Raw genomic sequence first — 26755 nt, 5'->3', positions numbered from 1 at the left:
TTTATTTTAACAAAATGTCCGGGTGCTTTCCTACCCTCCCTTTTCCTAAATTCCTCCAATAATTCAGGCCTTGATGTCTTTCCCAAGCATCACACCCGTGCAGAGTTGGCCTCACTGGTGCACAATTTGGAGCAATGCCTCTAAACGTTGCTTCCTTACAAATGATTTCTATCCAAGTACCTAATATTTCTTTTTAATGGAGAATGCAAACACTTCCTCTCGTTTTAAAATTCCCAATGCTCCAACCTCTAACACCTACTACACTTGTAATAATAAGTCTTTATACTTGTTTATTCATTTACAGCTTCTATGGAGGCTTCCTGCACAAATTCCCCATTTACGGTCACAGGGTACCATCGCCATGACTTGGGAAGGAGCCCTCTGAGTGCTTATTATCCAGCCATTGAACAGAGAGCTAACTCTTGGATCAGTAGCTGAAGGAACTCAACCAAGTGTGAGCTGGTCTCCATGATGAATGACAGAGAGAGAGAGCTCAAATTTATCTCCAGTGGCCCAAGGCAGACACCACAGAGCCGAAGTTCTAAGACTCAGAAGAGCCCCTTAATCCCTTGTAATGCCCAGGATGAACCTCAACAGTGACCGCAGAGAACAGTCTCTGATCCCTCCAACTTCGTTCTCACTTTCCCTCCCACCACAACCAAGAGGCCTTCCACAAACATCGCGTTACGCTGCTTTTCTTGGGGGACAGAAGAAGCGGTGGGTTTCTGTTTCTTGGATTTAATTTTTTCTAATCCATGGGTACCCAACCCTCTACCGTTAACACTTTTCTTTCCACAGGTAAAAGTAGAGCTCAATAGTAGAAGAGATAAAACAATGAAAGAGCTCAAAGAAAAAACTCCTAATAAAAGAAGTAAATGTACCGGGATTCAGATCTTGGCTTCACTGTTTATGGACTGTGTTACCTTGGGCAATTTTGTTAACTTTTCCAAATCTTAATTTCTCTGTCTCCAAAATGGAGATGATAATAGTACCTTCTTCACAGATTCCTTATGAGGATCAAAGCAGTGAATAGATCACTTCTAGTATCTAATAAGCCCTAGGTGGTGTTTTATTACTATCTGTCTGAACCACTAGAAAAATAAATAAATAATAAATGAGTGATTTCTTCTCCTTGTACAATGAGCACCCAGGAAGCCTGGGTAAGGGCTGCTGACAAGGTCCTAGAGACTTCCTTTGTCATGAAAATCCTTTCCTTCTCCTCCAGAAGTTCTAATTATTGGAAAACCACCAGAAGTGAAGGTTTCTGAAAACTAGTAATGACACGCTGGTAAGTTTAGAAGAGCTAAGAAGGAAATCTGAATTCACCTTGCTAAAACATTAAAGGCAGTGGAGCTCACACTGTGTCTCAAGGACATTTCTGATCTTTACTAAAACCACGTAAGGATGGCACTGCAACCCCCCCATCTTACAATGGGCAGCTTCTAACCTGGATTCAATAGTCAAAAGTAATGGAAGAGGCATTTGAACCCAAATCTCACTAACTCCAAATCCATCCCTTCCGCCACATTCCCACCGAACACATCAGAGAGACAAAAGGAGCCTAAGAAAACTCTTGCTCTTTCGTCAATTGCTGAGAAAAAGCAACTACCTAGTAACCCCAGAGACAATCTTGTGATACTGTTTTTATGCAAACTCAATATCCTCAGCCCCAAAATCATTAAATTGGAAGTCTGGACAGCTAATAGGAATCAGGGAGGAGGGAACATGAACTGGAGTACAAGCTAGACAGGCTGTGTCTGCTAAAACTGCACCCTATGATGTTAGAAGCTTCTAGAATACTGAAAGAGCCACTGACTCGCAAGACCCAGGACAGTGGCAGTAATGAAGGCAGAGCTGAGAAGCAGCCAGCATGGGGCCTGAGTTCAGTTTTGATTTTGGTTTTGTTTGCTGCTGTTGTTAATTCTACCACTTGCAGGGAAGTGAGTCTGTGTCTATGTCATCCACTTAGGGAAAGGCTGGGAAAGCCTTCACTCAAATGATCAGCAGATGCCCCCAAAGCACATCATCATTAAAAAGGATGCTCCTCAGTGAAGGCTTCTGGAAACCCAACTGAGGCTCCTCAAAGGCCAGGACAGGGCCTGGGAGCTGGCCACTGAGAAGCAAGCCAAGATTGTCTATTCGTCCTCACGCGTGTCAGCTTCTGTCCTGCCTCATGCTGGCTGCCCACCAGTGAGCTGGAACAAAGACAGCCTGGACGAGCCAGCACGGGGGTGGACTTGTAGTTGGTTTCAGGGGCATCACCTGCCAGCCCTACTCTGTGCCCCCACAGGGAAGCAGATGTTAGAAGCTGCACCCTCGGCCCCTCCTAGCTCAGGCCAGCTGGAGAACTGGGTCTCAGAACCAGCAGGTCTGGCACTGGGTCTTGCTCTGCCACACACTAGATGTGCACATACTCCACTCCTCCTCAGTTTCTGCATCTGTGAAATGGGGGAGCAAGATCTACAGGGGAGGGCTGTCTTGAGAACTAGATGAGTTAAAATTCACTATGTCTGTCACAGTAGTGATAATGATAGCTGACATTTATTGAGAACTTAACAACAAGCCAGGCTCCATGCTATGTGCTTTATATGTATCACCCCATTTAATCCTCAGAACAGCCACATGCACTAGTTTCCGTTACTTTACCCATTTTCACAGCTAAGGAGAATAAGGGAGAAAGCAGCTAACTATTAATAACTGGCTCAAGGTCACAGAGATGGCAAAGGTCAAAGAGGGGAACAAAGCCAGGCAGGCTGGCTCCAGAGCCCATATTCTCAGTAGTGAAGTCGCTCAGTCGTGTCCAACTCTTTGTGACACCTTGGACAGTAGCCTACCAGGCTTCTCTGTCCATGGGATTTTCCAGGCAAGAGTACTGGAGTGGGTTGCCAGTTCCTTCTCCAGGGGATCTTCCCGACCCAGGGATCGAACCCAGGTCTCCCGCATGGCGAGCAGACGCTTTACCCTCTGAGCCACCAGACCAGGGAAGCCCCGCTATGTTCTCAGTAACTAGGATACAAATATGGCTTCCGTTCTGCTCTCTCCGCACCATTCTCACCACGGACATACACCCTCCCCACTAACATTTCTCCACACCAAGTGTCTTCTCTACACCAGGCACTGTTCATGGGACTCAGAGGGACACCAGGATGAATAAGAATGGCTTCTTCCCCAGAGGCAGTCAGAGCTTAACAGAAGAGTCGAGTAGGCAGGGGGTCTTGAGTGATGTGTGCTCTAAGGCAATGCTAGGAAGAGGCACTAAAGACCCCACCCAGGAGCCCAGCGCCTTCCTGAGGGAGATCTAACATCTGTGTGCTTATAGCGTATCAAGCTCTGCTGGACACATCTCACTTCACTCTCACCACAAACCCCCAAGGAAGGCACCATGGTTAAGCCCATTCAACAGATCAAAAAACCAAGGCTCAGAGACAGTACTCACGTGCTGGAGTTATGCAGACAACAGACGGTAGGACCAGAGTTTTCAACTCCTTGACTGGACACAGCACAAGTGGGGCACTAACCACTATGCTCTCTACCTCCCATGTGTACAATACACCCCCTGCTCCACACGTCTTCCTGTCTCGTGATCCTCTATGAGGCTTGGAGGGTAGGAGCTATGACTTGACTTGGACATAAAAGCCACTGAGTCAAGCTCAGTATCAGAGAGCAGGATTGCCATGACTAGTGCTATCGCCTGGGTCTCCCCTGACAATGGTGCCTTAGGCAGGAAGATGAGAGCAGAGCTGGCAGCCACGTCAGACACCCACTGAGACAGCAGGCAGCCACAGCAAATGTTCTCTCCAGGGAGCCCAGTCAGGCCCTGGTGAAGTCAGAAGCACAAAATTTCTGTGTTCCAGCCACTCTACCCTCCTGCCAGAGGGCATGATGCACACGAAGGATGACGCTGAACTTCCAATGTTTTGGCCACCTGATGTGAAGAGTCAACTCATTGGAAAAGACCCTGATACTGGCAAAGATTGAAGGCAGGAGGAGAAGGGGATGACAGAGGATGAGATGGTTGGCTGGCATCATTGACTCAACGGACGTGAGTTTGAGCAAGCTCCAGGAGATGGTGAAGTCAGGGAAGCCTGGCGTGCTGCAGTCCATGGGGTCGCAAAGAGTTGGACACAACTGAGGGACTGAATAACAAAAGCCAAGGACACAGGATAATCAGCAGTGGAGGAGAGAAGTGTTGGACCCACTATGTGGGCCTGCTTCTCCAGCCTGGATCTGCTTCAAGTCAGAGAAATAAGCAAGAACTTTCCAAGGGGCCTCAGTAGTCTCACCGAGGAAACCCTAAAACTCACAAGCAATAGCTGAAGACAGTTCAGGGCCAAAAATGGGAGAGAGAGACTGAGCATATCCAGTTTCTGAAGCGAGAGGAAGCCCCAGAGGGACAGCAGGGAAGAGACCTTGAACTAGGTGCAGAGTGAGCTGCGCCCAGAAGCCTATGGCATGATTCAGAATTTTAAACAGAGGGCCCTCTGGGTGCCTTCAGCACCGCTCCTCATCCAATGACAAGATGACTGTGGTTTCTGCTGCAAAGCTCTTTACAGTATCTCCCTCCACATCTTGCATCCCAGATTATGTCTCCCACACAGCCTGGTGGAAGAGCAAAAGATGCCAGGGCCCTGAACCCCAACAAATTCCAGCATCTCTCTGCTTCCTGCCACCCTGGGAGCCAGTATCTGGCGAGGATTTATAGCCCAGGTACCCGCAGTAATCAGACAGACCAGGCCTTGCTACTCAAGGGTCTGCCCCTGGTTTGGTCCTGTTTCAAATTAATATAAGAATTTTTCTAGGCACACCTTTCATGAAACTGAAAAATAAAATTAAAAGGTATCTACCTTCTAACCAATAAAGTATGAGCCTCCCTCTTCCAAGTGCAGTCTTTTCTGCACCCGATTTTATTATGCAATGGACACAGCTTCATAACAGGGCAGACAAAAGGATGCTGTCAGCTTCCCTAAGAAGCACTGAGCGTAATAAGGACGAGAAGAAAGGCGTATAATTGTTTCCCCCTTCAGCGCACGGCAACCTCACTTAGAGCACTGCTGTTCTCTGGTGGCTGGAATTTGAGCTTGATTTCAAGCCGGGAAAACTGGAGCCCAACTCCTAACATCAGTTCGGCCTGCGGCAGCTCCTTTCCCTTTGTTCACCTGGCAAAGATGCCAGAAGCGGAGCCCTGGGGTCCTGCTACAGGTCCTATCTACATGGTCTGCAGGAAGAACAGAAAGTGAGTGCAGTCCCCAAAGAGCCGAAGGTCACGGTACAGGAGACAAGATTTATAGAGTGTTTCCAACAGCTCCATTGGCTCCCTAGCAGGAAAGAATGCCTGTGTCCCAGTGGCAAATTCTAGTTGTTTTTCCTTCCGAAGAGATGTATGAGATGGTGTGCAATCACTGGATGCTGTGCCAGGATTGGGAAGAAATTATAACTCCTGCTTCTATTGCCTACAGTTTCTTAGACTTTAACTGTTCATCATCCTTTTAAAAAAGAGACAACAGGCCCAAAACAGGCTCACTTGCACTAAGCCTGTGCACCAAACCAAGACTTAATATCTAACTTATTTACAGTGTCAACACCTCCCAGAAGTAGAATCTTCACCCAGCCATTCTGGAATCCCCTGGTCAGTATTACCAAGGGAATATGCCTGATCAGACCCCTGAAAGTGAAGGTGAAAGTCGCTCTTTGCGACCCCATGGACTATATAATCCATGGAATCTTCCAGGCCAGAATACTGGAGTGGGTAGCCTTTCCTTTCTCCAGCGGATATTCCCAACTCAGGGATCAAACCCAGGTCTCCCACATTGCAGACAGATTCTTTACCAGCTGAGCCACCTGGGAAGCCCCATTAGACCCCTGCCATCCCCTTAAAGGAAAATGATCTTTTTCTTTCTTTCCTTTGTGTGTGTGTGTGTCTGTGCTGAGTCTTCATTGTGGCATTCAAGCTTCTGAAGTTGCAGCGTGAGGGCTTTTCTAGTTGCCCCACAGCGTGTGGGATCCTAGTTCCTCCATCGGGGATCAAATCCACATTCCCTGCATTGGAAGGTAGATTCTCAACCACTGGACCACCAGGGAAGTCCCTGGAAAGTGATTTTGCCACAAACAGTCCACTCTTTGCTAATAACCTCTTTGCCCCTGGTCCCTTCTGTCTATGGGTCTTTCATTTTGTACAGCTCTTCAGAGCCACTTTCTATCTGCTGGATAGGATGCTGCCCAACTCACAAATCACTGAATACAGCCAATAAGATCTTTGAAATTTACTCAGTTGGATTTTTTTTTTAACAGCCTGAAATTTTCCCACATGGCTCAGTGGTAAAGAATCCACCTGCCAATTCAGGTGATGCGGGTTTGATCCCTGGGTCCGGAAGATCCCCTGGAGGAGGAAATGCAACCCACTCCAGTATTCTTGGCTGGAGAATTCCATGGACCGGGGAGCCTGGCAGGCTACAGTCCATGGCGTCACAAAGAGTCAGACATGACTGAGTGACTGAGCACAAACACACAGTACTCCAACCCAAGCAAGGTAATTTGGTGGAGAATCATTTTTTAAGGAATCTAGCTCTATGCTCCCTCGGTTTCCACATATTTCTGGATCACGTTTATCACTGATACATGTGACCAGCATGTGAACAAATCATCTTTACTGATTGTGCTATGTTTAGTCGCACAGTCATGTCTGAAGCCCGTGGGCTGTAGCCCACCAGGCTCCTCTGTCCATGGGGATTCTCCAGGCAAGAATTCTGGAGTGGGTTGCCATGCCCTCCTCCAGGGGATCTTCCCAACCCAAGGATTGAACTTAGATCTCCCGCATTGCAGGCAGATTCTTTACCATCTGAGCCACCAGGGAAGCCTATTAGCAGCTTGAAATTCAGACAAGCTGAACAGAAAAAAAAAAAAAATAAGCGGAAATAGTAGCTGTAAGGGGGATTCCCTCATAGCTCAGTCAGTAGAGCCTGCCTGCAGTGCAGGAGACCCAGCTTTGATTCCTGGGTCAGGAAGAGTTCCTGGAGAAGGAAATGGCAACCCACTCCAGTTTTCTTACCTGGAGAATCCCTTGGACAGAGGAGCCTGGTAGGCTACAGTCCATGGTCACAAGAGTCGGACACGACTTAGCAACTAAACCACCACCACAGCAGTTGTAAAACAAAGCCACGTGTGTGTTTCATTCCAGGCCCCCAGGCTGATCTTTGAGAAACAGCATCCCCTGAGTCTAGAAACCCAACAATCTCCTTTATCATCTGCACTGAGGATGCCCCCATCTCTGGGGCCTGTATCACGGAAAGTGGGCTTAATGGGAAGAACTCTGGATTTGGAGTCACAAGATCCATGGCTGGAACCTTGGGCACATCATTGTATACATTCAGACATGAATTTAACCAAGTTAAAAGCAACTAAAAATAGTAGAATCCATCAGAGGTCTCCCAAGCTCAGTTCAGTTCAGTTCAGTGGCTCAGTCATGTCGGACTCTTTGTGACCCCATGGTTTGCAGCACACCAGGCTTCCCTGTCCATCACCAACTCCTGGAGCTTACCCAAACTCATGTCCATTGAGTCGGTGATGCCATCCAACCATCTCATCCTCTGTTGTCCCCTTCTCCTCCCACCTTCAATCTTTCTCAGCATCAGGGTCTTTTCCAATGAGACAGTTCTTCACATGAGGTGGCCAAAGTATTGGAGTTTCAGTTTCAGCATCAGTCCTTCCAATGAATATTCAGGACTGATTTCCTGGATGGACTGGTTGTATATCCTTGCAGATCCAACTGCAAGAAGTTGGATCTGCAGAAGAGAAGACTCTCAAGAGTCTTCTCCAACACCACAGTTCAAAAACATCAGTTCTTCAGCGCTCAGCTTTCTTTATAGTCCAACTCTCACATCCATACATGACTACTGGAAAAACCATAGCTTTGACCTTGACAGACCTTTGTTGGCAAAGTAATGTCTCCCAAGTTACACCTCACTAATTTGTCCAACTTACTGGTTTTTATAAAGAAGAGTCTGTGAAAATCTTAGATGAAATGGGAGCCATAAAAACATGTCTTCTTCTTGCAAAGGACAGCATAGAGTCTAAAATACATGCAAAGAAAAGCTTGTCATCCAAGACAAGCCTGAGCTACTCCTGTCAGGTCAGGGAGTTATTGACTGAGAGCTGGAGGAGAAGGTGCTCACATTTCCTGAGGGTCTCCTGAGGGTCTCATACTCAGTTTCTCACCAGAAACCCTATAAAGTTGGTGTCACGACCACCCCTCCTTAATTTTGCAAATGAGAAAACAGAGTTTTAGCTGTGCTGAGCAATCACTTATCTGAACTTCACTTAGCTGAATTTCACTTACCTAGAGGTGAAAGGGGTCTAAGGTCTGCCTGATCCTTGAGTAGATGCTGCCTCAGATTGTGACACAGAGCAAAGTACCATCTCATATTAAAGGACTTTGTCAACTGAGAAATACAACATAAATATACGGAATGTGGCCTGAGAGGTGTGTTTTTTTTTTTTTTGCACTAGCCAAGGCTGAGAGCCTAATAATTGAAGCTTTCAAACTGTGGTGCTAGAGAAGACTCTTGAGAGTTCTTTGGACTGCAAGAAAATCAAACGAGTCAATCCTAAAGGCATTCAACCCTGAATATTTATTAGAAGGACTGATGCTGAAGCTGAAGCCCCAATACTTTAGCCACCTGATGCAAAGAGCTGAATCACTGGAAAAGATCCTGATGCTGGGAAAGGCTGAGGGCAAGAGGAGAAGTTGGTGACAGAGAATGAGATGGTTAGATGGCATCATCGACTCAATGGACATGAGTTTGAGCCAACTCCAGGAGATAGTGAATGACAGGGAAGCCTGGTGTGCTGCAGTCTGTGGGGTCACAAAGAGTTGGACATGACTGAGCAACTGAACAACAATTATTTCAGCAGTATGGCTGACTCAGAGCTTTCCTTTAGATGATCCTCTCTCTATTTAATATTAAGTGTTGCTGAAAGTAGACACAACTAAATTATACAAGAAGTCAGACATGCTTTCAGTAGCAACTCTATCTTTATAAACTGGGAAAAAAAAAAACTGGTCCAGGACTATTGCCCTGTAGACCCTTGATCTCAAGGTGAACCTGGTTTGGCAGAAGGAGGACATACAAACTGGATTCTAGTCTCAACCTCAAACTGGGCCAGCAGGGGACCAGTGAGGGCAGGGACCATATGAAATTATCTACACGTCTCAATGCCTAGCAGAGTACCTGTCACTTAGTGAACCTGGAGTGCATATTTGCTTGTTGAATGAATGGATGAATGAACAGAGATTCTGATAATATAGGAGGTTTGGAATAATAGTTTCTGTGTCGAATGGAAAACACTAGACTAGGAATCTAAAGACCCTAGTGATCTGAAGCCAGTCAAGTTCTGGCTCTGACATGAATCAACTGAGTAGGGTTTCCACACAAGTCAATAAACTTTCTCTGATTCTATGTTCTCATCTCTCCAAATGAGGTAAAACACCCCTGCCATATCCATCTTATGGGGATGCTATATCAAATGAAGTAATATTTATAGGTGAACATAGTTTAAATCTATTCAAATACAAATTATACCATGTATTATATAAAGGAACTACAATGTGTCACAGCCAAAGTCATTTGCTTACAGACAGGAAACCAGACAGAAAACTGCAGCTCAAATTGAAGGAAGAACCCTGGCCTCTGGCTCACTGCCTCTACCTTGCTGATGACATATTGGCTAAATTCGGGGTGCCCTTGCCAAAATCAGCAGATCTTCTTCAGGCTAAAGAAATCCACAGCACTCACTTCACTGGGTAGACCATAAGATTTTCTCAAGTGGGATACACTCCAGAAGCAGATTTGGGTGTAAGATCCCTTCTTATCTAGGTCTTCTGATTGTATTCAGGACTGTTAACCAAAAACTTTCCAGAATATGGGAAATGCGGTCCAAGCCTGGCCATCAGTTCTTTGATAATCCTTGGGCAGCTCCACAGCCGGCCCCAGTATCTCTCTCCACTCTCAAGCTCCATCACTTCCCAGGGTGAAGTCGCTCAGTCATGTCTGACTCTTTGCAACCCCATGGGCTGTAGCCCACCAGGTTCCTCTGTCCATGGGATATTTCCAGGCAAGAATACTGGAGTGGATTGCCATTTCCTTCTCCAGGGAATCTTCCCAACCCAGGGATCAAACTTAGGTCTCCTGCACTGAAGGCAGACTCTTTGCTGTCTGAGCCACCAGGGAATTTCATCTCACTCCCCAGGGGACTCTTCTTTTCCTTCCAGGTTGGTCTCCTCACCACTCTCTGATGTGCTTCACACATGCCAACCTCTGTGACTCCGGGCACATCATACTTCCCTATTGCCACTCCACCCCCCTTGGAGCCCAGCCCTCCATTTCTTGATCCAGACTCCACACCTTCTTGAGAAAAAGTACAAGTCCCACAATTTCCAAAATGTCATCCCTTACTGCCCCAACCCACAGTCTTTCTCTCCTCCTTCAGCCAGCGCACACATTGATATCTGCTGTGGGATGAATGATATCTTCTAAAAAGACATGCCGAAGTCTTAACCTCCCATATCTATCATTGTGACCTTATTTGGAAATAAGTTCTTTACAGATACGTTCAAATTCAGATGAGGTTGTGCTGGATTAGAGCGGGCCTTAAATCTGATGACAGGTGTCCTTATATGGAGGGAGCTTTGAAGATACAGAGGAGATACATGGAAGAAGGCCCTGGGAGCACAGAGGCAAAGACTGGAGTCCTGTCACAAGCCAAAGATAGCCAGTGACTACCAGAGCTAGAAAAGCCAAAAGAGGATTCATCCCTAGAGGCTTCAGCAGGAACATGGCCCTGCCAACACCTTGAATTTGGACTTCTAGCCTCCAGAACATCTCAGGCCATTCCCTGGGCTTGTAAATACCTGGTTCATCTTCTCACGAGCATGTCATTGGCCTGTGAACTGCCTAAACATAGGAACTGCCTCTCCAATGCCTTTGTAGTCCCCCCAGAGGCTCAATAGATGTAACCTCAAGCACGGTGGCTCTCAGTATTCCATCAGGAATAGGCGCTGCTTTAGGAAGAACACTTGCTTTCTACTCAGATTCAACGAGTTCTAGCAATGTGGCAAAACAGAATTGGGGTGGCTAGTTTTCAGAGAATACAGCCCTGCTTTCCAGCTGCAATTCCACAGCTCCCCCCCAATCCTTTCCTTCCACCTACTTTTGCCAAACCCTGCACGAAATGCAGCCCAAACTCCTGCCCTTGGTTCTCTGCTCTCTCCCTGCCAGCTTGGCCCAGCCCTACCCTTACCTTCTATCACCACTCCCAGCACACACACACACACACACACACACACACACACACACACACACACACACACACACACACCCCTATGGTATAATTAAATTGGGCTTGACACTGCTGTGGTCCCTCTCAGTCTTCAAATCCTATGTGGAGGATAACCTTTGAAATTAACCTTTGAAATTCAACAGCCCAGTCCCAGCATAACTAGACAGAGAGATGACCACACGTTCAACAGTGCTGGCCACATTGTCAGCCATCCCACTCTGTGCACTTGGACATGAGTTTGTAGAGGAGAACCTGTACTCCCCTCAGCATGTCTTAATTTGAACAGATCTCTGAGGGCTCAAGCATCTTGCCACACTGAATATGCATCTAGTGTTTGAAGACTGGCATGTTTCATGCCGTGTGGCCCTGAGGGCAAGCCACCTATGGCCACTTGTGCTGGACCCAAGAAGCAATAAGAAGAAGAAATTTGGTTATCAGTGATTTTTGCCTGACCTCTGAGTAGTGTGTGACTCACAGACATTATTTCCCTCTTCTCTCCCCTGCCCATCCTCTCCTTCATCTGGAGCCTCCTCTGGCCTACCTCTCTGTGAATCCAAATCCTCCCCAAGCCTCAATGGTTGATTCAAGTTGAATTTGCTCCCATAAACTTTCTTTGATTTCAAGTAATCACAGAGGCTCTTAGCTCCCAGTGAAACCTCTCTTTTGGCAGACGATTATAATTATCTTATTTAATGGGTATTTGCATATATTTTTTTACCTACTAGTTAACCCCAGACTTGAAGGCTCTTGAGAGCAAAGACCATGTCTTATAATTTCTCCCTTTCAGATTTAGGAATTAAATGAGAAAATGTTATTAAAGGACCTACCTGATGCCTGGCACATAGTATGTGCTCAATAAATGTTAGTTCCTTTCCTCCTTATACGTCTTTGTACCCCAGAGCCAGAGCACCTTGCAACTTCCTTGAATCTTGCAGCTACCAAATAAATATTTCCTGAACACATAAATCAGTGCATGTAAATGGTAGTCTTTCAACTCAGATCACTGAGTACAATTTGCATATTTTCACTTTCCTCCTTCATTACCTGAATTTATGGACCCATAAAGATTATTTCTGATACACACCTCTTAGGCTGAAAGCAACTTGGGATGCTAGAGTCACATGGTGGAAGGCTGACATCATCCAATTGTCTGTCCAGAAATAATAATCTAGGATCTCTAGATTATTAATAATCTAGTAATAATCTAAGACTGCAAGAGCAGACTGGACAAAATCAGGCAGCACCCCAACCAATCTTTAAGGTAGTTAACTAATGCAGTCCTTGTAAAGAAATACTGTGCAATCCATCCTTATTTTTGCACTCATCTCACACCTTTGATACTCAGGTTAATTTCTAATGTCTTCATGTTCATGTAACAGATATCATACATATCTGTTATACGATATATACCCCTCACCACTTTCCTTAGCAAGTTTAAATCCACAGAGGTTGGACCCAATGGGCATATTGCGAAGTGTGCACAGAGCTGGTCTCTCTCAACGCTATAAGTTATTAGAAGCTGAATGAATTCTAGATGTTTCTGAGAGGAAGTAGCAAAAGACTGCTTTCAGGGTTCGTGTCTATAGTTCATCTGAGAGGAAGAAGCAGAGGACAGGTACAAGAAGACCCCTCCTTCATCCCCTACTGCTGACGCCAGGGCACCTACTTCCTTTCTTTGGAAAGGGAATCTGAAGAGGCCCCAAACTCCACCGACAGCTGGTCACTCTTTCAGCTAAACCTCTGGATGGGGGCAGGCCTGCCCTCAGCACTGGATTACCCCTGTTGACATTAACAGAAAGAAAAGCCAGCCCGGAGCCCAGAATCCCCCCTGGCAGAGCCCTGATTTCACACACATTTTCCCCAGATTCCTATTGGCTTGGCTGGAAACCACATATTAAAACCCACCAATCTTCCCACTTGAGCCTGATGAAAGCTTCAGCAGAAACAGCTGCACTTCACATGTGGCTTCAGTTAACATGTTATCCCCGCAGTTTAACTCTAGCTGGCTGGGCTGCTTTTTTAATAGTCACAATCTTCTTTTGTTTCCCATTAAGAATATGTCTTTTATGACTCGCCAGAGCAGAGGGACACAATGAGGCTGGTAGCACTTCGTTTCTGGAATGTCTAAAATAATTGTTTGCATTCTGTGTTACTTGAGGAACACTCCACGCTCAGTATTTCAGAAGCACGGGAAAGTGTTAAGCAACCCTAACGCGAACACAGCTCGACCTGTGTAGAACGTTTTCCTATTAAAAAAGTAAAGCCACACACTGGTGGCTCAGGTTCAGTTTCTACATCCCAGAGCTCGTGGAGTCAAGCAACATGATAAGTTCGTTGTTTTGTTTTTCCCGATGGCTCTCAAAATCACCCCACCCCCTCAGCATACAGGAAGGTTTAATCAGTATGTGGCTAATGTCACACACGGGCACACCACACACATGTGCACACATACTTTACATCCATCCTGGGTACAGTTAACTTTCAAGTTGGTAGAAATCATGCAATTCAGGTTGCCCTGGCAAAACACCCATCAAGCTCTGAGGTTTTGCCATAGTGGCTCCTCCTTGCAGGATATGATGTAATCGAGGGGGTTTCGAATGTGTGACGTCATTCATGAAGCAGTGGTGAGCTCAAAAAGCTGGAAATAACCTGCAGGTTCCTCTTTCTCCTAGCAGTTGTCTAAAAAAAAGTCAAACCAGAAAGACTTCAACAAGCCTTTTTTTGTACCCACTGAACATTGAAGATTCCACTCCAGTGTGCTCGCCTGGGAAATCCCATGGGCAGAAGAGCCTGGCAGTCTGCAGTCTGTGGGGTTACAAGAGTTGGGCATGACTTAGCGACTAAACTATCACCACCAAGCATTAAAGATACTGCTACATTTTTGACAACTCTTGAACTTTTCCCGTATTTTATTCCTGTGTATCATCCCTAATTTTGCATAAGAAAAAATATAGGCAGAAGAATAAGAAGAAAAAGAATGCTAACCAGAAGGTTATGACCAACCTAGATAGCATATTTAAAAGCAGAGACAACAAAGGTACGTCTAGTCAAGGCTATGGTTTTTCCAATGGTCATGTATGAATGTGAGAGTTGGATGGTGAAGAAAGCTGAGCGCTGAAGAATTGATGCTTTTGAACTGTGGTGTTGGAGAAGACTCTTGAGAGTCCCTTGGACTGCAAGGAGATCCAACCAGTCCATCCTAAAGGAGATCAGTCCTGGATGTTCAGTGGAAGGACTGATGTTGAAGCTGAAACTCCAATACTTTGGCCACCTGATGCAAAGAGTTGACTCATTGGAAAAGACCATGATGCTGGGAAGGATTGGGGGCAGGAGGAGAAGGGGACGACAGAGCATGAGATGGTTGGATGGCATCACTGACTCGATGGACATGGGTTTGGGTAAACTCTGGGAGTTGGTGATGGACAGGGAGGCCTTGCATGCTGCGATTCATGGGGTCACAAAGAGTCAGACATGACTGAGAGACTGAACTGAATTGAAAGAGTATTTTAATGTGTCTGGTACTGTTCTATATGCAATCTTATTTAAGCCTCACAGCCACCCTAGGAGTGAGTTAATATGACTATTCCTGTGTTTTAAAAGCCTTCAACAAGCCAGATGGTTAGTAAGTTACTATTGCAGAGACCACTAATTAACCCCAATGTCTTTTTTCTCATTCTTCTCTCGTCATTGGACTACAGGAATCAGCATTGTATTGATTATATCCACACTGCTATGGGAACATGAAATAAATTTCCATCTCACTTGTCAAAGGCGCTGTTATTTTGTGTCCAGGCATCTGACCCCAGAACGCATTCCCTCAGCCCCTGCACTACCCTGCCTCCCTGGCAATATATCAGAGTAGAATTAGAATCGACAAATATTAGAGCTAGATGGTATCATACTGGTTTTATAACTAGTTGTTCTGACTGTTTTGAATGTTCTGACCCGTGAGACAAGTTGGGTAAGCGGACAAAAAAGAGGCACTCAGGTTACCTTGGGTAATGGGGATTTATTGCAAGGCTACATAGGAAAATGGGGAATCACAGGAAGATGGCTCATAGACTTTGCATGCCAGCTCTGAGACATCCAGCAGTCTCCTGGAGATTCAGCTCCAGTTCAACATCTTTTCTTTCAGTTTACCCTATTTTTTAATTCAATTTTTATTTATAATGGAGTATAGTTGATGTATAATATTGAGTTAGTTTCATGTGTACAGCTGAGTCTTTCAGTTATACATATATTCATTCCTTTTCAGTTTCTTTTCCATACAGGTTATTACAGAATATTGAACAGAATTTCCCTGTGCTATACAGTAGGTCCTTGTTGATTATCTATTTTTATATATAGTGGTGAGTATATGTTAATCTCAAACACCTAATTTATCCTTCCCCTACCCCAGCATTTCCCCTTTGCCACCCATAAGTTTGTTTTCAAAGTCTGTGAGTGTTTCTGTTTTATAAGTTCATTTGTATCATTTTCCTTTAGATTTCATACACAAGTGATATAGTATGATATTTGTCTTTCTCTCTGACTTGCTTCACCCAGTATGATAATCTCTAGGTCCATCCATGTTGCACACATAGCATTATTTCATTATTTTTATGGCTGAGGAATATTCTACTGTATGCACGTACCACCTCTTCTGTATCCATTCCCCTGTCAATGGACATTTAGGTTGTTCCCATGTCTTGGCTACTGTAAACACTGCTGCAGTGACCATAGCAGTGCATGTGTCTTTTTAAATTCTGGCTTTTTCCAGATATACACCCAAGAGTGGCACTGCTGAATCATATGGTACCTCTATTTTTAGTTTTTTAAGGAATCTCCATTCAGGTCTCCAGAGTGGCTGCTCCAATTTACATTCCCACCAACAGTGTAGAAGAGTTCTCTTTTCTCTGCACCCTCTCCATTGTTTATTGTTTGTAGACCTTTTGATGATGGCCATTCTGCAACTCGGCATCTTTGGGTGGTACAGAACTCAAGTGACCTGCCAGATCTTCATCATTCCCTTTGAAGAGAGACAATTTGATTTGGCCAAATTTCCATGAGTCAACAAAGCACTCTGATTAAGAAGACTCCCACCAGGCTCTTTAGAGTCCTTCAACACTCATTGTGCCAAACGCAGACATGGCTGCCTGGATCTTCAATATATCTGTCTCTCCAACCAGGTGTAGCCAGAATAAAAGTTGTTTCCCTCAGACCCATGACCCAAGCCACATGTTCAGTTCAGTTCAGTCCCTCAGTCGTGTCCGACTCTTTGCGACCATATGAATCGCAGCACACCAGGCTCCCTGTCCATCACCAACTCCCGGAGTCCATCCAAACCCATGTCCATTGAGTCGGTGATGCCATCCAACCATCTCATCCTCTGTCGTCCCCTTCTTCTCCTGCCCTCAATCCTTCCCAGCATCAGGGTCTTTTCCAATGAGTCAGCTCTTCGCATCAGGTGGCCAAAGTATTGGAGTTTCAGCTTCAGCATCAGTCCTTCCAATGAACACCCAGGACTGATCTCCTTTAGGATGGACTGGTTGGATCTCCTTGCAGTCCAAGGGACTCTCAAGAGTCTTCTCCAACACCACAGTTCAAAAGCATCAATTCTTCGGCACTCAGCTTTCTTCACCATCCAACTCTCACATCCATACATGACCATTGGAAAAACCATAGCCTTGACTAGACGGAACTTTGTTGACAAAGTAATGTCTCTGCTTTTTAATATGCTGTGTAGGTTGGTCATAACTTTCCTTCCAAGGAGTAAGCATCTTTTAATTTCATGGCTGCAGTCACCATCTGCAGTGATTTTGGAGCCCAGAAAAATTAAGTCTGACACTGTTTCCACAGTTTCCCCATCTATTTGCCATGAAGAGATGGGACCCGATGCCATGATCTTAGTTTTCTGAATGTTGAGCTTTAAGCCAACTTTTCCACTCTTCTCTTTCACTTTCATCAAGAGGCTCTTTAGTTCTTCTTCACTTTCTGCCATAAGGGTGGTGTCATATGCATATCTAAAGTTATTGATATTGCTCCTGGCAATCTTGATTCCAGCTTGTGCTTCCTCCAGCCCAGCGTACTCTGCATATAAGTTAAATAAGCAGGATGACAATATACAGCCTTGACGTACTCCTTTTCCTATATGGAACCAGTCTGTTGTTCCATGTCCAGTTCTAACTGTTGCTTTCTGACCTGCATACAGGTTTCTCAAGAGGCAGGTCAGGTGGTCTGGTATTCCCATCTCTTTCAGAATTTTCCACAGTTTATTGTGATCCGCACAGTCAAAGGCTTTGTCATAGTCAATAAAGTAGAAATAGATGTTTTTCTGGAACTCTCTTGCTTTTTCGATGATCCAGTGGATGTTGGCAATTTGATCTCTGGTTAGCAAAATGGCTGTCTGAGGAGGCCTTACAAATAGCTGTGAAAAGAAGGGAAGCAAAAAGAAAAGGAGTAAAGGAAAGATATACCCATTTGAATGCAGAGTTCCAAAGAATAGCAAGGAGAGATAAGAAAGCCTTCCTCAGCGATCAGTGCAAAGAAATAGAGGAAAACAATAGAATGGGAAAGACTAGAGATCTCTTCAAGAAAATTAGAGATACCAAGGGAACATTTTATGCAAAGATGGGCTCAGTAAAGGACAGAAACGGTAGGGACCTAAGAGAAGCAAAAGATACTAAGAAGAGGTGGTAAGAATAAACAGAAGAAGTGTACAAAAAAGATCTTCATGACCTAGATAATCACGATGGTGTGATCACTTACCTAGAGCCAGACATCCTGGAATGTGAAGTCAAGTGGACCTTAGGAAGCATCACTACAAACAAAGCTAGTGGAGGTGATGGAATTCCAATTGAGATATTTCAAATCCTGAAAGATGATGCTGTGAAAGTGCTGCACTCAATATGGCAGCAAATGTGGAAAACTCAGCTGTGGCCACAGGACTTGAAAAGGTCAGTTTTCATTCCAGTCCCAAAGCCACATGTGAGATGTGGCAAAGAAATGGTCTAAGGGCTGTCATCTGATGGGGGGATTGATGTGTGTTCACATTGGCCACTCCAGGGCTGAGACTTGACTGTTCTCCATTTCAGGGAGGAAGACCCCAGGGAAAGAGAAGAGATTTGCCCAAAAGAAGGAACCAGTTACTTTCCCACTAACAAGGACTGAGGCTGATTTACATGCCCCTACCTGGGCAGCACCTGTGGTCATGCTTTTCCACATCTAGAAACCACTCCTTAGGTCACCTGAGTTTCAACCTTATGGTATCTCCACCATAGAGCCTGTTCTGTTTATCCACAACAGCCGTCTTCAGATTCTCACCACTTCTGCAGAACATTTCAGAACTCATTAGACATAGAGTCATACAAAATGAAGAACTGCGGAAATTATCAGGTTTTTAAAATCCATTTCTGACTTGAATGGCTAAATAACTCATCAAGTCTCTGTTTTACGTGTGTTCATTTGATGTAAATTTGACCCCAGTGTTTTTACTTTTCAATAAAGTCCGACATTCAAAACAGCACGACAGAGAAACCCCTCCTGGTATTTCACAGCCTCAGTAATGAAGCTTCTTATTGGATCTAACTTAAATCTCTCAGGGCTAAGTTCTCTGTGTCATCCTCTGGAAATACAGAACAGCCGATGTGTGTGTGTGTATCTGTGTGTGCGTGTCTGTGTGTGCGTGCTCACATATGCACTGTGACAGGAGAGGGGGGGACATATGGAGGGGGCAGTCTTAAAGTGAAATTGGTACACAGATCTTGATATTAAAGTTTTGCTTCTCCAAACTGTACAGGTGCTTGTATTTCAAAATTGCACGTGGCTTATATCCCTATTCTTGTACTTTAAGAAAACAATTAAGTAAAAGCATAAAAGAAAACCAGCAACATTTCAAGAGATTTCCCTTCTATTTGATGCTTGGATCCATTTTCTGGGGGCAGGAGGAGGTATTAGAATATACATGGACTCTGGAAACACTTTAAGTTCAGAAAGACCTGCCACCTCCAACTGAGCTCCTAGACAGGGTAGTGAGGGTGTAAAAACAAAATGCTGACATGATTTTCTTCCACACCACACTGGGGTAAATTGTTGGCCTCCTGCAGGCCCAGCCTCCCCCAACTTCTGTGCCTGGGAGGCTGACCCACCTACATAGCATCAAGAGGTTCTTTGGCTTCTGATTGATGTTTACCACTGGGCAGTATGTTGGTTAATTTCATCGTTCGACTTGGCTGGCTATGGTACCTTGGTCAAATAGTATTTTAGATGTTTCTCTGAAGGTGGTTTGGTTTTCTGTTTAGTTTTTTTTTTGAATGAGATTAACATTTAAATTGGTGGACTTTGAATAAAGCAGCTTACTCTACCTGTTGTGAATGGGCCTTGTCCAATCAGTTGAAGACCTGCCTAGGACAAAGACTTCCCTCCTACCAGCAAGATGGAATTCTGTCAGCAGATGACCTATGGACTTGAATTGCAACTCTTCCCTGGGTCTCCAGCCTGCTAGTCTGCCTCATCAGACTTTTGAGTTACTAAGTCCCTACAACCATGTGAGCCAATTCCTGAATATAATCCATCAATCAATCAAGTGTGTGTGTGTGTGTGTGTGTGTGTGTGTGTACACATCCTGCTGGTTCCATTTCTCTGGATAACCCTGGTCAAAACAGGAGACAATACTAAGAAATCAGAGCGAGGAAGAGAAGCAGGTATCTATTGCCAGCTCCTCCCCTGTGGGGTCACACAAAGGTTTTCACTCTGAACAGGCACTGTCAGGATGCAGCCCTGGCCACCTCTGGGTAAGGTGACTATACATTCCCCTCACATCGTCAGGCCTTCAGGTGATAATCAAGCCCTCTCTTACTAAACCAGGAGGACTGCACTAACCCTTAATGATTTCTCTGCACTTTGCTCTCCTCTTCACAAACAATCCTTTTATGAAACTCTCTTTAATCCTCATATGAGCATGCTGGGACCCTGATTAACACAAACGTCACCAGAAGGTGGGCACCATTGTGAAGTCGGTGTGGCATTCAGAGCCTTCCTGTGTCTGACCCCGAGCCCCCTCTTCAGTGTTATTTTTCCACCACATCCATTCACTCCAAGACACACAAGGCCCCCCACACAGAGCCTCCAGCCCTTGTGCCACACCAGCTGCTAGCCAGGTCTTAACACCTTCACACCAGCGCCTCTGCTACTCTCTCTGGACACCAGCAACCCACACTGCCCAGTGCCCATTACCTCACAAGAATGGAAGAGCAACTGGAAAACTCAGAGAAGCTGGGAGCCATGGCCCATGATGGCTCTGCCCCACTTCATCATATTTCATCATATCCGCTACTTCCATTCTAGAATCTTCTATTTTATGTCTCCTCAACCAGTCAAGTGGTGTCAGTTTGTTTGTTGTTGCTCTTGTTTTTGATTCAAGACTCCCAAGTCCCCTCCCTCCCGAGAGTCATATTTGTAACTGAGTAGTTACAGTATCAAGGAAGATTCACTAGAGTGACTGCTTCACTCTGTTTTCCCATCGTCTGCTTGAGAATATTTGGGCAAGTATGGTGTTTTTGTTGTATTTTGTTATGTTTCATCTCTGGATTTTTTAAGACTCTCCATAGGCTTTGTTTAAAAAAATAAATAATTACCACAGGGAAAGTAAAGAATGTATTTCAGGGAAAATGATGGTTGTGCCTTCTCTTCTGGATTTTCCTAGATTGTGTTTAAGAAAAAACAGTAGGAATACATATCTATTCTGCCTGTCACTGTGTCTGCCACAGAAATATTGAAAAGCAATAAAAAATGGAAATGAGCAATATGACAAAATCACTCTCCCTGAAGTTTCAGCTCAGAAGAGCAAAATGGAAAACACAGAACCAAGGCTGGGGCAGTACCTACAATTAGCAGAGTCAGCAGCAGTGAGGTGTCAAACTGTAGAATTAATGAGCCCAGGTCAGTCACCCAGGTAGTGGCCATGCAGTCCAAGACACAGGAAGGAACTCACAAAGGGGATGTCTGTGGCCAGACAGTGGATTCTGAAATTCTAAAGACGGAAAACAGAAAGGAAGATCATGAGCCAACCAAGAGGCAAACTGCATGTATACCTATGCAAATAATAATGGGGATTTTGAAAACCAACATGTGTTCCTAGTCTGGACCAGCCTGAAGGAAGCCAGGGAAATCCACCACAGGGGACAAAAGAAAAGGAGGCAGAATCATTGCCCCGCCTCCCGCTACTCAGGCAACTCCAGTCTGATGTCTGCAACACCAGCATGGTCTGTGGAAGGTTGTACACGCAGCCCTGTTCTCTGCAGAGGACTAACTGACAATGCAGTTGCTCATAATGACATACGCCTAACAGTGCCTACCCCTTACCACAGAGGAGACTGACCCTGATCCTGGCTCACCTGTTTCCTCAAAGATGGGTCTTAAGCACTCACACACACTTTGTGTGCCCTCGAATATGACATGTGGGTGAATTTTCACATGAAAAGGATACTGTGCACTTCCTACCAGGTAAATGGCCATCTGCCCTATGTGTATCCCCCGGACTTCTGCATCCTTGTTGATATTGCTGCTCAGAGATCCTTCTTGGATCCCTGAGCCCCTGTGGAAGAAGACCAGGTTATGCTGCTGGAGAAAGAAGCCATGCGGGAGCATCACTAATGTACCAGGTGAGTCAATAATCTATCTTGGATGTCACAGCCCCCATCCATTCAAGTCATCCCATCTGAGCCTCAAAAATCCTGGAGCAGAGACACACTATTCCCCTGTGCCCTGTCCAAATTTCTGCGCCACAGTCACACACACATGTAAAATAAGAAAACAATTGTTGTTATAAGTTACTTAGTGTTGCAGTGGATTTTTATGCAGCAGTAGGTAACCAGACACCAAGAAAAGATCCATGTCAATGAAAGATTTCAATTTCTGAGTTAGGAATTGCATTTGTATGTAAATAACAAAGACTGGGAAACACTGGTTTATACGTATTAGGGTTTTATTTTCTCTCGTATAATGAGAAGGTAAGGCCTCCCAGCATTGATATCGTAGCTCAGAGCCTAGGTCTCTGCAAATCTCTTGGTCTTTCCATCATGCAATCAGAATGTCTGTTCTAGCCCGTAACCAGCATTCTACAGGTGCTGAGGAGGAAGAAGAGACATGTCTTTATCAGAAAAGCAAAGCTTTACTATTAATAGAACTCCACAGCAGGGATCTCTGTTTATATTTCATTGGCTAGAACCATCTTGAATGCTGACCCTACACAAGGAAGAATGAGAAGGTTAGGTTTCTAACTAGCAACAGCCACCTTGAACCGAACCAGGCTTTGGTTAGTAACGAAAGAGGAAAGAATGATATTGGAGAGGCAGCTAAATGTTTCTGCCACAGTCAGTAAGGAAATCAATTACATGAGCCAAAGACCAGAAGCAGAGCAGGCTTCCGGGTCAATCCTGTGATGTCATCAAAGACCCAGACATTTCCATTCTACTATTCAGAGCACTGACTTCAGCCTAAGACCAGCTCTTCTCCACTTGGTGGGATGGCTGCCAATACATTCAGGCTACATGCCTCTTTGTTCCAATCCAGCAAGTGATTCTGGCTTTCCATTCATCTCTCTTAGGAACAAGGAAGCAAGGGGCCACCTTTAAGCACATACACTAAGCTGCACAGGGTACACAGCAGCTTTGAATACCTTTCCCTATTTCAGAGCCAATAGGAATCTCATTGCCAACAAGGGCTTTCATTCACAAGTTCTGGTCTAGGCTGAGTGAGGGCTCTGCAGTCAGTCTGCCTGGGTTTATATCCATCCTCTCACTTTTCCAGCTGTGCATCCTTGAACAAGTGGCTTAGCCTCTCTGAGCCTCTGTTTCTTTGTGTGTAGAAATGGGCAAACTAATGATATTTACTGGCACAAGTACGATTTAATGTAAGGAATAAATAAGAAAATACATGCAAAGCACTTAGCATGGTGCCTAGAAACTAGTAAGCATTAAATAGATGCTGACAACGATGATTATGCAGAATGGTCTCATACAGGCTCTGTGTGAGTTTTGAAAATACAAAAATAAATGTAAATCAGCAATGCACAAACCCTCCCTTCTCCTTTCTTTGCAGTTTTAGTGATATCAGTGTCCATGCCCTGGAAGACCCAAAATATTAGTTCTTACAAGTACCCCTTCAGAAATGAAGAAAACCAGCCTTCAGGCTGCTGCAGGTAAACTTGAAATTCAAACCATTCATCTAACATATGGACTCATCTGAAAAAAATATCTGCAAATCTACTATGAAACAATCCTTTGAAGGACCCCATAATTAATCCAATTCAGTCATTATCATATCCCTACTAAACATATCATTAAACAGCTGAAACAGGGCTTTCAGTTTTGGGGTGTTTTTTTTTCCACAATTTATTTCAACAAGAATCTAAACACCTAAAAACCAACCAGATTATCTATGCAGTAATCCCATCAACGGGTCTCCCAGGTAGCGCTAGTGGTAAAGAATCTACCGGCCACGCAGGAGACCACAAGAGTCGTGAGTTCAATCCCTGGGTCAGGAAGATCCCCTAGAGTAGGAAATGGCAACCTGCTCCAGTATTCTTGCCTGGAAAATTCCATGGACAGAAGAGCCTGGCAGGCTTCAGTCTATGAGGCTGCAAAGAGTCAGACATGACTGAACAACTGAGCACACACACACACACCCACACACACACAATCCCATCAACTGTACCATAGACAGCACTTACAATTACCCCACAAAGTAAATCTACAGTATTTTTTCAGTGTGACTGAATATAGACAGAATATAAAACATATTCTATAATAAAACCATCTGCTGACCATTATTAACAATAACAGTTGGCATTACCCAATTTACTAGCTCCAGGCACCACGCTCAATGCTAACATTTTAGAAAGTTACTATTATCAGCCCCATTTTACAGATGAGAAAACTGAGGATCAAAGAAGTTAAATGATTTAGTTATGATCAGAGTTCCTAAGCAGCAGAATCAGGATTTGAGAAGCCAAGTCTTTTCTGACTCCAAAGCAGGAGCCAAGCCCTCGAATAGCAAACTCATTGACATATGATAACACCTCTTCAGAGAAATTCTTGGCAGATCTTGAAATTTTTTATCTGGCTAGAATGCATGCGTGCATGCCCAGTAGCTTCAGTTATATCCAACTAGAAAGCATAGTAGGTGAAGAAATCATAGGTTTTTGAGTCAAATTTGAATCTAGATTGACTCTGTCACTTAGTATTTGTTAGTTACATGACCTTGATCAACTTAAGTATACTTTCTGAGCCTCAGTTTCTCCTTCTCAAAAGCTGAGGTTAGGATAGAGCAAGTGCAAATGTGCCAGAATGGTGTAACACCTACCACAACAATATTGGGCCTCATTAAGCCCTTTCGCATGGTTCCTTCCTTCTTCCTGTCTAATCCTTATACTCTCCTTCATGGAAAACTGATAATTAAAGCAAGAATTAGTACTGCTTCAGGCTTCTGTCATCTTCCAAAAATACACACTGCATCTAAGCAACAACAAATAAAAGTGCCTTATTAAAAACTCTCATTTTAATTATTTGATAATTACATCCAGCATCAGACTTTCAATCTTGTCCAGCATATGTGGTGTCTCCCCTCAGAGTCACACTGGTCACAAAGTCAGGTTCAGTGACCTCCTGGCCAGGCACCTATGAGAACGGAACCAGGAAGGAGTTCTCCTAGGAGGTCAACAGAACCAGAAGTGCCTGGGAATAAGAATGGGAGATGTAATCACCCAATTCAGGAATAAGCCAATCAGAGTGAACACCCTGTCACCCTCTGAGCCACCCAGCATCTCTGAACTCCTCTTAGGTATCTGAGGAATTCCCCACCTTATGAATTCCCATCTCCCACTGTAGAAGTCAGATGCTTCCAGAGTCAGATTGTTAGCAAAAGATCACAATGATCCTCTCCTCCCTGTTGCCCTTCCCTTTGCAATGTGACCCTGCTGGTCTTCTCATCAGGAACTGGAATCTATTTCCCAACCCCTTGAGTCTGGGCATAAGTGGCAATTTGGTGCTTTGGAGCCTGTGCCCCAAGAGGCATTGAAACTTTCACAATCACCTGCTTGAAACTCCTGCTGCCCAGGGAGAAATCCTAGGCTAGTTTCCTACAGGATGAAAGGCCAGACAGAAGAAAGAGATACCCAGCCAACAAGACCAACCAACATTCACGTACACAGGCCATCACAGTTTGTCCAGGCTGAGCTGAATGGCCAGATGGTACAATCACATGAGCGACAGCAGGCGAGAACAATTTTAAAAATTGTCCAGCTCAACCCAGCCCAATCTGCTAGTTACACAATCATGAGTAAAGAAAATAGTTGTTTTAAGCCACTGAATGTTCGAGATCATTTCTTACACAGCAATAAATAACTGAAACACTTACTTTGCAGCATTCTTCACAGCTAGAAAAAAAAAAAAATGAGCTCTAGGGTCCACCAATGAGACACACACTTACTCTGGGCTTTGGTCAGAAGTTGGGCTTCCATGGTGGCTTAAAAGGTAAGGAATCCGCCTGCAAGGTGGGAGACCCAAGTTCAATTCCTGGATTGGGAAGATCCCCCAGAGAAAGGAATGGCTACCCACTCCAATTTTCTGTTGTTGGGCGGGCCTGTGTTCCCTCTCTGTTGTTTGACAGGGAGATGAAACTCCAATACTTTGGCCACCTGATGCGAAGAACTGACTCATTGGTAAAGACCCTGATGCTGGGAAAGATTGAAGGTGGGAGGAGAAGGGGACGACAGAGGATGAGATGGTTGGGTGGTATCATCGACTTGATGGACATGAGTTTGAGTAAGCTCTGGGAGTTGGTGATGGACAGGGAAGCCTGGCATCCTGCAGTCCATGGGGTCACAAGGAGTCAGACATGACTGAGTGATTGAACTGAGCTGAACCCACTCCAATATTCTTGCCTGGAGAATTCCATGGACAGAGGAGCCTGGTGGATTACAATCCATTGGATTGCATAGAATCGGACACACTCAGCAACTAACACTTTCACTTGATCAGAAGTTAGCAGTTTGAACAAGTATTCTGAAAAGAGTAGAGTCAACTGTGTCTGGATTTCAAGGGGCAGTGCAAAGAATCTAAAAAGGATGTCCAGTGGCCAGGATCAGCACTGACGTGTTTGTGGACCAGTGAGGCAGCAGTGGTATAGACAATGAACCAGCTCTGTAGATAACTTGTAACATCATTTCTGGCTATGTGGCCTCCCAGCCTGGTTTTCTGACTTTGCTAGAGACTCTCAGGGCAACCTGTCCTCGTTTGAGTTCCCTCAAAAGCAGAGCCTAAGGTAACAATATTAGTGCAAGTAGTTTACTTGGAGATGGTCTCAGAAATCAGGAGTGAAGGAGAGTAGACAGAGAAGGAGGAATAGTCAGTAAGTATGAGTGACTGGCACTCTATGCTACAGGGGA

This window comes from Giraffa tippelskirchi, chromosome 3, assembly GCF_054371585.1.
Source record: "Giraffa tippelskirchi isolate mGirTip1 chromosome 3, T2T-mGirTip1v1.2.pri, whole genome shotgun sequence".
Classification (NCBI taxonomy): domain Eukaryota; kingdom Metazoa; phylum Chordata; class Mammalia; order Artiodactyla; family Giraffidae; genus Giraffa; species Giraffa tippelskirchi.
The sequence above is the reverse complement of the archived record's forward strand: the minus strand, read 5'-3'. Positions refer to the sequence as shown.